Source organism: Haliotis cracherodii, unplaced genomic scaffold, assembly GCF_022045235.1.
Source record: "Haliotis cracherodii isolate W230 unplaced genomic scaffold, xgHalCrac1.p SCAF_16, whole genome shotgun sequence".
NCBI lineage: Eukaryota > Metazoa > Mollusca > Gastropoda > Lepetellida > Haliotidae > Haliotis > Haliotis cracherodii.
This window is the reverse complement of record NW_027266271.1, coordinates 5,539,709-5,555,249: the sequence shown is the minus strand read 5'-3', so window position 1 is coordinate 5,555,249 and position 15,541 is coordinate 5,539,709.

Below are 15,541 nucleotides of genomic sequence, written 5' to 3'. Positions count from 1 at the left end.
TAAATTTGAAATGTGCCTTAAAATAAGAAAATTCTCAGCCCCCCAAAAGGAAGAAAAAAACCCATGACTCTACCCCTTAGACCATGGAACCACCAATGCCTCTGAAAGTAGCGTACATGTGTAGTTATATTAGTGTAAATACTCAGCCACAATTGCTATGATAAAAAAAAAGAGAAAAAGTAAAAACATAAAGTTGACTGATCAAAAGTTACTTATTCATTTAGAAACGGTGATGTAATATAACTAACCCCTCACCCACCCCCACGCTTATTGCACGAGTCAGGTCTGTTGGGGAACCATTGAAGCACAAGTGTATAGATACGGGAAAATATGTTTAAAAAGGGAAAAACACTGTAATCCACTTTACAATGACTGTGTGTACAATGACACCATCGATGTATTTCACAACATATAAGCTAATGTTTACCAGCTGGTCGTCGCTCGATCTGGGATGACATTGTACCAAGCCTGTGAAGGATTACATTATGCAGTCTTAATTAATCAGATGCACAGTCAGAGAGCGCAGTACTATTATCCAGTTATCGAGAATATCCCCTCGCCTGATACACAGGCGATAAAGTTATTCATTATTCATCTGGGAACCATCAGTGTTGTTGGTTTCATGAAGACTTCATCCTTAGTTTGACTGATTTCACTTACACACGCAAATGTCGTGCTCAAACAATGTACACAGGCGAACACACGAAACAGGTCGGACTTAAAAACAAAGCCGTTTTTTATTGATCAAACAGATGAAGCAAACATGCCCGAGGGTAGTCCAGTACACACAATGGTGGTAGAGAAAGGTTGTGATCTGTGTGCACATGATTGCTAATGCTCTACTTCACGTGAGTGTACATACAGATTACAGAGAGACCTAGCGTGGTCGATTGCGACAACAGTGAGGTAGTCTCCGATGGAGTATAACATATATCATATAAATACCCTCTTCACATAAATAATGTGATAATTAGAATTAGGTTATTTGTAGTCGTTATTTCGTTATCTGTTCAATTATGTAAAATTTATACCTTAAAATGTGTAGGTGTAAAACATCCCGATGGTCCATATTGCCACTTGACACATGCCATGTTCAGGACGTGACTTCCATATGGTATGTGCCAGGTTAACATCACCTTTTAAACTGAAGACTGCAGCTGTGTCCCATTCAGTAGTGCATGAGGTCTACAGTTATGTAAGACTCATGCAGCTCCTTGTGGCTGATGGGTCACGATGTGACTCAAAGCAGCTCCTTGTGGTTGATGGGTCTCGGTTTGACTCAAAGCAGCTCCTTGTGGCTGATTGGTCTCGGTGTGACTCAAGCCGCTGCTTATGGCTGATGGGTGTAGATGTGTCTCATGCAGCTCCTTATGGCTGATGGGTCTCGATGTGGCATATGCAGCTCCTTGTGGTCGATGGGTCTCGATGTCACTCAAAGCAGCTCCTTGTGGCTGACGGGCCTCGATGTGACTCAAACATCTCCTTCTGGCTGATGGGTCACGATGTGAGTCATGCAGCTCCTTGTGGCTAATGGGCCTCGATGTGACTCAAACACCTCCTTGTGGCTGATGGGTCATGATGTGAATCATGCAGCTCCTTGTAGCTGATGGGCCTCGATGTGCCTTATGCAGCTCCTTGTGGCTGATGGGTCACAATGTGAATCATGCAGCTTCTTGTAGCTGATGGGTCACGATGTGACTCAAAGCAGCTCCTTGTGGTTGATGGGTCACGATGTGTCTCATGCAGCTCCTTGTGGCTGATGGGTCTCGGTGTGACTCAAAGCAGCTCCTTGTGGCTGATGGGTCTCGATGTGAATTATGCAGCTCCTTATGGCTGATGGGTCTCGATGTGACTCAAAGCAGCGCCTTGTGGGTGAGGTGTCTCTGTGTGACTCAAAGCAGCTCCTTGTGGCTGATGGGTCTCGGTGTGTCTCATGCAGCTCCTCGTGGCTGATAGGTCTCGATGTGTCTCATGCAGCTCCTTGTGGCTGATGGGTCTCGGTGTGACTCAAAGCAGCTCCTTGTGGCTGATGGGTCTCGATGTGAATTATGCAGCTCCTTATGGCTGATGGGTCTCGATGTGACTCAAAGCAGCGCCTTGTGGGTGAGGTGTCTCGGTGTGACTCAAAGCAGCTCCTTGTGGCTGATGGGTCTCGGTGTGTCTCATGCAGCTCCTCGTGGCTGATAGGTCTCGATGTGTCTTATGCAGCTCCTTGTGGCTGATGGGTCTCGATGTGACTCAAAGCAGCTCCTTGTGGCTGATGGGTCTCGGTGTGACTCAAAGCAGCCAGGATTGTGTAGACATGTAGCCAGGATCTGATGATGACAATATATCTAGCCAGGATCAGATGATGGAGACATGCTGATGTGTAGCCAGGATCAGATGGTGTAGACATGTTAGCTAGGACCTGATGATGACAATATATGTAGCAAGGATCAGATGGTGTAGACATGCTGATGCGTGGGCAGGATCAGATGGCGTAGACATGTAGCAGGATCAGATGGCGCAGACATGTAGCCAGGATCACATAATGAAGACATACTGATGTGTAGCCAGGATCAGATGGTGTTGACATATAGCTAGGATATGTCAACATCAGATGGTGTAGACATGAAGCTAGGATCTGATGATGACAATATATGTAGCAAGGATCAGATGATGAAGATATGTAGCAGGATCTGATGATGACAATATATCTAGCCAGAATCAGATGGTGTAGATATGTAGCAGGATCTGATGATGACAATATATCTAGTCAGGATCAGATGGTGTAGACATGTAGCCAGGATCACATAATGAAGACATACTGATGTGTAGCCAGGATCAGATGGTGTTGACATGTAGCAGGATCAGAGGATGACAATATATCTAGCCAGGATCACATAATGAAGACATACTGATGTGTAGCCAGGATCAGATGGTGTAGGCATGTAGCAGGATCTGATGATGACAATATATCTAGCCAGAATCAGATGGTGTAGACATGTAGCAGGATCAGATGATGACAATATATCTAGCCAGGATCGCATAATGAAGACATACTGATGTGTAGCCAGTATAAGATGGTGTAGACATGTAACAGGATCAGATGATGACAATATATCTAGCCAGGATCGCATAATGAAGACGTACTGATGTGTAGCCAGGATCAGATGGTGTAGACATCTGGCAGGATCTGATGATGACAATATATCTAGCCAGGATCACATAATGAAGACATACTGATGTGTAGCCAGGATCAGATGGTGTAGACATCTAGCTAGGACCTGATGATGACAATATATGTAGCAAGGATCAGATGATGAAGATATGTAGCCAGGGGCAAATGATGTAGACATTTATACACGGATGTATGGATATTTGATTCATGGTGATTGTCTAGTTTAAGCCAAATATTCCATTGTTATCATTGTCTTTGAGGCTCACAGCAACATGACCTTTTTGTGTAACATCCTTCCACAAATGGATTGTCTCGTATGACCAACTGTTTCTACATCTTCGAAAAACGCTGATATAGAGAATAACCTACTCAAATCCGCAATCAGATATGTATAATTTGATGAACAGACCATTCTTCGTGTACAACATGTTATCATTGATAACCCGCCCACATTGCACATCTGCACATGGTCGCACTAGAACGCTTTTGGAGAGCTTAAATGTGAACGGTTGAGCTGTGAGTGGTGATTGTGCTTATAGAATCATAACTACCATGATCGGAGAAAGGGTTTATTTTTAAATGAGCATGTACGAGGTACAATTTTAAGTGCATGAACAGGTGTGTGAAGACCCCGTAAAATAGCTGCGTAACCTGAATGCTCTGATACAGAGGGTACTCCTGCTGAAACAGTTGTACAAGGTGAAACCAGGGTGAAATGCCTATAATTTGTTGTGTAGAATCAATGACAGACAGTCACCTCAATAGACCGTACATGAAATGAATGGCGGTAAATCCTCTGAGGAGTGCCTTACTGTGAAGAAATATGGAACAGAGAGAGACGTATGTCATCATGGAGCCATCTACTTAACACGTATGTCATCATGGAGCCATTTACTATACACGCATGTCATCATGCAGCCATCTAAAACAAAACGTTTGTCATCATGGAGCAATATACTATTCATGTATGTCATCATGGAGCCATCTGCTATTCACTTGTCATCATGCACCCATCTACTATACACGTATGTCATCATGGAGCCCTCTACTTAACACGTATGTCATCATGGAGCCATCTACTTAACACGTATGTCATCATACAGCCATCTACTATACACGTATGTCATCATGGAGCCATGTACTATACATGTATGTAATCATGGAGCGATCTACTATACACGTGTGTCATCATGGAGACATGTACATTACACGTATATCATCATGTAGCCACTACTTAACACGTTTGTCATCATGGAGCCATCTGCTATACACGTATGTCATCATGGAGTCATGTACTATACACGCATGTCATCATGGAGCCATATACATTATACGTATGTCATCATGGAGTCATGTACTATACACGTATGTCATCATGCAGCCATGTATATTACACTATGTCATCATGCAGCCATGTATATCAGACGTATGTCATCATGCAGCCATGTACATTACACGTATGTCATCATGCAGCCATGTACATTACACGTATATCATCATGCAGCCATGTACATTACACTATGTCATCATGCAGCCATGTACATTACACTGTGTCATCATGCAGCCATGTATATCACACGTATGTCATCATGCAGCCATGTATATTACACGTATGTCATCATGCAGCCATCTGCTATTCATTTGTCATCATGCAGCCATGTACATTACACGTATGTCATCATGCAGCCATGTACATTACACTGTGTCATCATGCAGCCATGTATATCACACGTATGTCATCATGCAGCCATGTATATTACACGTATGTCATCATGCAGCCATCTGCTATTCATTTGTCATCGTGGAGCCATGTACATTACACGTATGTCATCATGCAGCCATGTACATTACACTGTGTCATCATGCAGCCATGTATATCACACGTATGTCATCATGCAGCCATGTACATTACACTATGTCATCATACAGCCATGTACATTACACGTATGTCATCGTGGAGCCATGTATATCACACGTATATCATCATGCAGCCATGTATATCACACGTATGTCATCATGCAGCCATGTATATCACACGTATGTCATCATGCAGCCATCTGCATTACACTATGTCATCATGCAGCCATGTACATCACACGTATGTCATCATGGAGCCATGTACATTACACGTATGTCATCATGCAGCCATGTACATTACACTATGTCATCATGGAGCCATGTACATTACACGTATGTCATCATGGAGCCATGTATGTTACATTATGTCATCATGCAGCCATGTGCATTACATGTATGTCATCATGCAGCCATGTATATCACACGTATGTCATCATGGAGCCATGTACATTACACGTATGTCATCATGGAGCCATGCACTATACATGTATGTCATCATGGAGCCATGTACATTACACGTATATCATCATGGAGCCATGCACTATACATGTATGTCATCGTGGAGCTATGTACATTACACGGATATCTTTATGTAGCCATCTACTTTCTAGGACCACACTTTTTCCTTTACTCGTGGTTTCACATTTTCAACCAAAACCGATGACGAGTATTTTAACTAATGTATGAACCGTCTTAATGCAAGTTAAAATAATACATTAGTTGCGGTATTAAACGAATTCTGTGACAGCGAGCGAGAGAAAGATCACGTGCAGTATACACATAGCTGATGCCATGACAAGAAGATTGAACACCATCTCATCACCTGCCCCGGTCTCTCAGTGGGAAAACGGTGTGATACAATACTAAACATGATACTTTTTTATGAACTTTTTCATGTGAAAAAGTTTATAACTTTTAACCAGTCAAAAATCATTATTTGATGCATATTAAAAGGTTGTTTAAACTGTAAACACCTAGGTCCATAACCTCAAAGCAGGTCTTTGTAAAACAACAAAACAGGACGTACAATTCAAATTAAAAACCTCTCAGCAGGTCTCACTTTTAAAGTAGTACCTCTCACATGGGACAATGAGACAACGACCAGTGAAGATTCGGGTTTAGAAGTAGTCGCCAGCAACCCATGCTTGGCCCTATGTGGCCATCTATTATGCACGTGGGTCTCTATGTGGCCATCTACTGTACACGTGTGTCTCTATGTGGCCATCTTAGCGTACACGTGTGTCTCTATGTGGCCATCTACTGTACACGTGTGTCTCTATGTGGCCATCTACTGTACACGTGTGTCTCTATGTGGCCATATATTGTACACGTGTGTCTCTATGTGGCCATCTACTGTACACATGGGTCTCTATGTGGCCATCTATTGTACACGTGTGTCTCTATGAGGCCATCTATTCTACACGTGTCTCTCTATGTGGCCATCTATTGTACACGTGTGTCTCCATGTGGCCATCTTAGTGTACACGTGTGTCTCTATGTGACCATCTTAGTGTACACGTGTGTCTCTATGTGACCATCTACTGTACACGTGTGTCTCTATGTGACCATCTTAGCGTACACGTGTGTCTCTATGTGGCCATCTATTGTACACGTGTGTCTCTATGTGACCATCTAGTGTACACGTGTGTCTCTATGAGGCCATCTAGTGTACACGTGTGTCTCTATGTGGCCATCTACTGTACACGTGTGTCTCTATGTGGCCATCTACTGTACACGTGGGTCTCTATGTGGCCATCTATTGTACACGTGTGTCTCTATGAGGCCATCTATTGTACACGTGTGTCTCTATGTGACCATCTAGTGTACACGTGTGTCTCTATGAGGCCATCTAGTGTACACGTGTGTCTCTATGTGGCCATCTACTGTACACGTGTGTCTCTATGTGGCCATCTACTGTACACGTGTGTCTCTATGTGGCCATCTACTGTACACGTGTGTCTCTATGTGGCCATCTACTGTACACGTGGGTCTCTATGTGGCCATCTATTGTACACGTGTGTCTCTATGAGGCCATCTATTGTACACGTGTGTCTCTATGTGACCATCTAGTGTACACGTGTGTCTCTATGAGGCCATCTAGTGTACACGTGTGTCTCTATGTGGCCATCTACTGTACACGTGTGTCTCTATGTGGCCATCTACTGTACACGTGTGTCTCTATGTGGCCATCTACTGTACACGTGTGTCTCTATGTGGCCATCTACTGTACACGTGTGTCTCTATGTGGCCATATATTGTACACGTGTGTCTCTATGTGGCCATCTACTGTACACGTGGGTCTCTATGTGGCCATCTACTGTACACGTGTGTCTCTATGTGACCATCTTAGTGTACACGTGTGTCTCTATGTGACCATCTACTGTACACGTGTGTCTCTATGTGACCATCTTAGCGTACACGTGTGTCTCTATGTGACCATCTTTGTGTACACGTGTGTCTCTATGTGGCCATCTACTGTGCACGTGTGTCTCCATGTGGCCATCTTAGTGTACACGTGTGTCTCTATGTGACCATCTTAGTGTACACGTGTGTCTCTATGTGACCATCTATTGTACACGTGTGTCTCTATGTGACCATCTTAGCGTACACGTGTGTCTCTATGTGGCCATCTATTGTACACGTGTGTCTCTATGTGACCATCTAGTGTACACATGTGTCTCTATGAGGCCATCTAGTGTACACGTGTGTCTCTATGTGGCCATCTACTGTACACGTGTGTCTCTATGTGGCCACTACTGTACACGTGTGTCTCTATGTGGCCATCTACTGTACACGTGTGTCTCTATGTGACCATCTAGTGTACACGTGTGTCTCTATGAGGCCATCTAGTGTACACGTGTGTCTCTATGTGACCATCTTAGCGTACACGTGTATCTCTATGTGACCATCTTAGTGTACACTTGTGTCTCTATGTGACCATCTATTGTACACGTGTGTCTCTACATGTATGTGACCATCTTTGTGTGCACGTGTGTCTCTATGTGGCCATCTACTGTACACGTGTGTCTCTATGTGACCATTTATTGTACACGTGTGTCTCTATGTGGTCATCTACTGTACACGTGTGTCTCTATGTGGCCATCTTAGCGTACACGTGTGTCTCTATGTGACCATCTTAGTGTACACTTGTGTCTCTATGTGACCATCTATTGTACACGTGTGTCTCTACATGTATGTGACCATCTTTGTGTGCACGTGTGTCTCTATGTGGCCATCTACTGTACACGTGTGTCTCTATGTGACCATCTATTGTACACGTGTGTCTCTATGTGGTCATCTACTGTACACGTGTGTCTCTATGTGGCCATCTATTGTACACGTGTGTCTCTATATGGCCATCTACTGTACACGTGTGTCTCTATGTGGCCATCTAGTGTACACGTGTGTCTCTATGTGGCCATCTATTGTACACCTGTGTCTCTATGTGACCATCTAGTGTACACTTGTGTCTCTATGTGGTCATCTATTGTACACGTGTGTCTCTATGTGGCCATCTAGTGTACACGTGTGTCTCTATGTGGCCATCTATTGTACACGTTTGTTCATGGAACATGCGCCGACTGCAAACGCTATGTAAAGCTGAGTGAGGTATTGTCTTTCACGTGGGTAGTTCTGATATGAACTTTAAATTGATGTTACAAATAGACATTTTGTTGTTGCCTTTGCAGAAGTCATGTGTGATTGTCATTTTCTCACGTAAAGGGATTGGTTAGCACAGTCGGACAGTAGGATTAATGGCCATCCACGATCATGCGCTCGACAACACCCTGGATAGTGATGTACTCTTGTGCACGGATGGGAGGGGCACATCATGCTTCGTTCGTCTTCAAGGGAGGACTTGCCAATATATTCAGAATTTTCCTTTGTTTTCGTTAAGTATCCTTAAGTATCCTGCTCACATGTTTACATGTTATAGTCTGGGTATACACCATGTCTAACATAACCTGATCAGATGTTCACATGTTATAGTCTGGGTATACACCATGTCTAACATAACCTGATCAGATGTTTACATGTTATAGTCTGGGTATACACCATGTCTAACATAACCTGATCAGATGTTCACATGTTATAGTCTGGGTATACACCATGTCTAACATAACCTGCTCACATGTTTACATGTTATAGTCTGGGTATACACCATGTCTAACATAACCTGATCAGATGTTCACATGTTATAGTCTGGGTATACACCATGTCTAACATAACCTGATCAGATGTTCACATGTTATAGTCTGGGTATACACCATGTCTAACATAACCTGATCAGATGTTCACATGTTATAGTCTGGGTATACACCATGTCTAACATAACCTGATCAGATGTTCACATGTTATAGTCTGGGTATACACCATGTCTAACATAACCTGATCAGATCTTCACATGTTGTAGTCCGGGTATACACCATGTCTAACAGAACCTGATCAGATGTTTACATGTTGTAGTCTGGGTATACACCATGTCTAACATAACCTGATCAGATGTTCACATGTTATAGTCTGGGTATACACCATGTCTAACATAACCTGATCAGATGTTCACATGTTATAGTCTGGGTATACACCATGTCTAACATAACCTGATCAGATGTTCACATGTTATAGTCTGGGTATACACCATGTCTAACATAACCTGATCAGATGTTCACATGTTATAGTCTGGGTATACACCATGTCTAACATAACCTGATCAGATGTTCACATGTTATAGTCTGGGTATACACCATGTCTAACATAACCTGATCAGATGTTCACATGTTATAGTCTGGGTATACGCCATGTCTAACATAACCTGATCAGATGTTCACATGTTATAGTCTGGGTATACACCATGTCTAACATAACCTGATCAGATGTTCACATGTTATAGTCTGGGTATACACCATGTCTAACATAACCTGATCAGATGTTCACATGTTATAGTCTGGGTATACACCATGTCTAACATAACCTGATCAGATGTTCACATGTTATAGTCTGGGTATACACCATGTCTAACATAACCTGATCAGATGTTCACATGTTATAGTCTGGGTATACACCATGTCTAACATAACCTGATCAGATGTTCACATGTTATAGTCTGGGTATACACCATGTCTAACATAACCTGATCAGATGTTCACATGTTGTAGTCTGGGTATACACCATGTCTAACATAACCTGATCAGATGTATACATGTGGTAGTCTGGGTATACACCATGTCTAACATAACCTGATCAGATGTTCACATGTTATAGTCTGGGTATACACCATGTCTAACATAACCTGATCAGATGTTCACATGTTATAGTCTGGGTATACACCATATCTAACATAACCTGATCAGATGTTCACATGTTATAGTCTGGGTATACACCATGTCTAACAGAACCTGATCAGATGTTCACATGTTGTAGCCTGGGTATACACCATGTCTAACATAACCTGCTCACATGTTTACATGTTATAGTCTGGGTATACACCATGTCTAACAGAACCTGATCAGATGTTCACATGTTGTAGTCTGGGTATACACCATGTCTAACATAACCTGATCAGATGTTCACATGTTATAGTCTGGGTATACACCATGTCTAACAGAACCTGATCAGATGTTCACATGTTGTAGTCCTGGTATACATTGTGTATCTTACAGACCTGGTCACATGTTCACATGTTATAGTCTGGGTATACATCGAGTATCTAACAGACCTGGTCACATGTTCACATGTTATAGTCTGGGTATACATTGTGTATCTTACAGACCTGGTCACATGTTCACATGTTGTAGTCTGGGTATACATCGTGTATCTTACAGACCTGGTCACATGTTCAGATGTTATAGTCTGGGTATACATCGTGTATCTAACACACCTGATCACATGTTCACATGTTATAGTCTGGGTATACACAGTGTATCTTACATACCTGAACATCAGAATGGGCTTCACACATTGTTCCCAACAAGGGAATGGAATACGGGCCTTCGGTATGACTAGCAAACGCATTATCCATTAAGCTTGGCCAGGAGAAATATGAATGAAAGTGAATACAGTGGTCTGTGCTTTTGGTTAGCATTTGTTCATTCCTTCACCTGTAGTTTTCTTAATTTGACTTTGGTGAAGGCATAGATTTCCTTACGTGAAAAAGGAAATGGACGATGATAAGAAGGCCAATCATAGCGACACCTCCTGCAGCTATAAATGTTTCCCAATTTGAATAGATTTTGCAAACTTCAATTTTATGCAGATACTAACAATTGGTAAATTCTTCCTCTGTATTATATTCCTTTCCACATTCTCTACCGACAATGCTGGTCCCAACGTTGACATGTCACGTAGCACACGTTTCATAGCCTCTCCTTGAGAATAGTCGACTGACCAATCATCAAGGCACGATGGGGTCATCACACAGCACGTACGTCTGCACTACGCCACACATTCTTCCTAAAAAATAAATATCCAGGCGCTAGTGGATCAGTGGTAGCATATCAAACAAACAGCTATATGAGTGTTTTCGATGTAAGTTGTATACAGGAGGGGTGGATGAAGGATTCTGAGGTACGAAGGATGTATATTACACCCCAACAGTTTGTGTATATACAAAACTGTCCATGTTTACAGGCTGCGTTTGTACCAAATACACAACCAGGCAGCATATTTTTGCAGGCATCAAAGTGACTAGGTATTCTCTTGCGATGAAAATAGACAAAACTGGCTGCCGCGCTGTCAGCAAGTATCGCCAACTGAAAAGGCTAACTCTAACAGCCATTCATGCGGAAAAGTGTCAACTTTTGGGTGATGCCCCTTGCATTGCCACTCTTACGAAGAGCGAGCCTCGAAAAAGATCCAAGATCAGGAAAACCTTCAACTGCTACCACCAAGGAAAATGTTGATAAAATGCATATGATTTTATGGATGATCGACGACTCACCACACGTCACACACCTAATATAGTAGGCATATCCCATGAGGTGAGGTGAATTTGGGTTTAACGTCGCGTCCAAGATTATTGCACTTAAATAGCGACGTGCATGCACGTGTGTGTGTGTGGCTGCTTGTACCAGTCCGGACTGATGCCGATTTATAGTGCTAGCCCACTGAGATACCATGCCGCAGTTTAACATGAATACCCCACTCAGACACAGTCTACTGACTCCGAGCCGACCAGTCCTTGGGTTAGCCCCTTAATGTCGAGTGCCAGACAGGGTAACAACAAGTACCATCTTTTAAAGTCTTTTGGTATGACACGGCCGGGGATCAAACCCCGGACCTTCCGCTATCCGGGCGGACGCTCTACCCGCAGGCCACGGAGGCGGTCGCATATCTCATGAGAGAGTTGAGAACATTCTGAGGAAGGAACTGGACAGCACGCTTGGTTCCAAGGCTCCGACGCTTGACCAGAAACTTTCTATGTGCATCATCTCTCTTGATAATTTACGAATTTAGAAAGCACATCCATGTGATTTTGGTAAAAGATTTGTAACCATGGGTGAATCTTGGGTTCACAACTATCAGCCAAAGGCTAAGCAACAGTCAGAGTAGTGGAAACCTAACCTCCCTACGGACAACAGCTGACAAGGTGATGGCTTCGGTCTTCTAGGATTCCAAAGGAATCCTACCAGTGACTACCTTCCGAAAGGTCAGACCATTAAAGGGCAATATTATGCTAATCTGCTTTGGCAACTGCGTGAGAATTTTAAAGTGAAACTACGTGGAAAACTCACCAAGGTGTATTGTTCAAGCATGACAATACACCTGTGCAGTCTGCAATGCATGACTGTGGCTTTGAACTCATGGAACATTCTCCGTATTCACCAGATTTGGCACCATCAGATTTCTGCTTCCTTTCAAACGTGAAGCAAGAGCTGTCAGGAAAGCATTTCTACTGTGGGGGACGTTTTACCTCGCCAGGAGCCTTGTACACCAGTGGGATCAAGGTACTCCGGCGTCATTATCAGATGTTTGGACCTCGGAGGGGATTATGTTGCGCAAACTTTTTAAAGGCTGAAAACTTTTTCTGCCAACCCTCAAATAATGTATGATAGTTTTCGCACGAGAACTATTTAAGTAAAAAAAAATCAAAATCGCTTATCTCAGACTAGTACAGCTGAGCTAAACATTTGAACATAGAGAATTTAGCTTAGCTGGACCTGGGTGAATCTATGCTTTGAAAGAAATTACTATGTGGGGAGTATTACGATTTCCTCACTGAAACACTTCTCTCACATCAAAGTTTCTTTTTACAATACTTCTACATTCTACCCATCTTCCCCTAGAAGGCGTGGACTGAAACAACCCGGAACTTCATTGTTATACATCAAGTACAGATTATTTTGACTAAAACGTGAATACATCCTCGCAGGAATCCCCAGCCCTGCTGCAAACAGTATGATGGTCTTGTGGTGTAGCCTGTGCTACAGTGTATACACTTCAGGCCGGTGCCAGCTATGTTGAGTGTTAAAGGATGTGTGCGGATCAAGTCGTTCCAACCAATGTTCTTATAGTGCAATGCCAAAACGTCCTTTCAAATAAACGCTTCCAGTACTCCCCAAATAGGGCAGAGGTCGCCTGTGTTTCATATCGCTTACATTGTGTTATGCATTTACTTGTCGTTTCTAGGTCAAAAGTGGTATTTGTTGTAATATTAATATCCTCGGTAGTAAGCGACCGGCCCCTCCACTGAAGTGCATTGATGATCTCGGAAAGCGCGGCAAATGTGAGATACGGCGAGAACGTGGTCGTGTCATCGTGCGGACGTGTGAATGAAGGTTGTTCTCAAAAGAGAAACTCCAAGCAGCGGATGAAAACTGTTTCCCGTAAAATAGGGACACAAAGAAGGGAATGAAAATAGTATCAAGTAAAATAGGGACACCAAGAAGGGAATGAAAATAGTATCCCGTAAAATAGGGACACCAAGAAGGGAATGAAAATAGTATCCCGTAAAATAGGGACACCAAGAAGGGAATGAAAAAAGTATCCCGTAAAATAGGGACTCCAAGAAGGGAATGAAAAAAGTATCCCGTAAAATAGGGACACCAAGAAGGGAATGAAACCAGGGACATAGTGCAGTGAATGAACATTTTGCAGCTCAAACTAGGGACGTGGAGCAGTGAATGAACATTTTGCCCCTCAAACTAGGGACATAGTGGAGTGAATGAACATTTTGCCCCTCAAACTAGTGACGTGGAGCAGTGAATGAACATTTTGCCCCTCAAACTAGGGATGTGGAGCAGTGAATGAACATTTGGCCCCTCAAACTAGGGACGTGGAGCAGTGAATGAACATTTTGCCCCTCAAACTAGGGACATAGTGCAGTGAATGAACATTTTGCAGCTCAAACTAGGGACGTGGAGCAGTGAATGAACATTTTGCCCCACAAACTAGGGAGGTGGAGCAGTGAATGAACATTTTGCCCCTAAAACTAGGGACATAGGGCAGTAAATGAACATCTTGCCCCTCAAACTAGTGACGTGGAGCAGTGAATGAACATTTTGCCCCACAAACTAGGGACATGGAGCAGTGAATGAACATTTTGCCCCTCAAACTTGTGACGTGGAGCAGTGAATGAACATTTCGCCCCTAAAACTAGGGACATGGAGCAGTGAATGAACATTTTGCCCCACAAACTAGTGACGTGGAGCAGTGAATGAACATTTTGCCCCTAAAACTAGGGACATGGAGCAGTGAATGAACATTTTGCCCCTCAAACTAGTGACGTGGAGCAGTGAATGAACATTTTGCCCCTAAAACTAGGGACATGGAGCAGTGAATGAACATTTTGCCCCACAAACTAGGGACGTGGAGCAGTGAATGAACATTTTGCCCCTAAAACTAGGGACATAGTGCAGTGAATGAACATTTTGCCCCTCAAACTGGGGACGTTGAGCAGTGAATGAACATTTTGCCCCTCAAACTAGGGACATAGTGTGGTGAATGAACATTTTGCCCCTCAAACTAGGGACGTGGAGCAGTGAATGAACATTTTGCCCCTCAAACTAGGGACGTGGAGCAGCGAATGAACATTTTGCCCCTCAAACTAGGGACGTGGAGCAGTGAATGAACATTTTGCCGCTCAAACTAGGCACGTGGAGCAGCGAATGAACATTTTGCCCCTCAAACTAGGGACATGGAGCAGCGAATGAACATTTTGCCCCTCAAACTAGGGACGTGGAGCAGCGAATGAACATTTTGCCCCTCAAACTAGGGACATGGAGCAGTAAATGAACATTTTGCCGCTCAAACTAGGGACACAGGGCAGTGAATGGATATTTTGCCCCTCAAACTAGGGACATGGAGCAGTGAATGAACATTTAGCCCCTCAAACTAGGGACGTGGAGCAGTGAATGAACACTTGGCCGCTCAAACTAGGGACATAGTGCAGTGAATGAACATTTCGCCCCTTAAACTAGGGCCGTGAGCAGCGGAAATATAAGTGTGCCCCTCAAACTAGAGGTGAGGTGAAATGGGGTTTAACGTCGCGTCCAAGATTATTGCACTTATGTAGCGATGCGATGCACG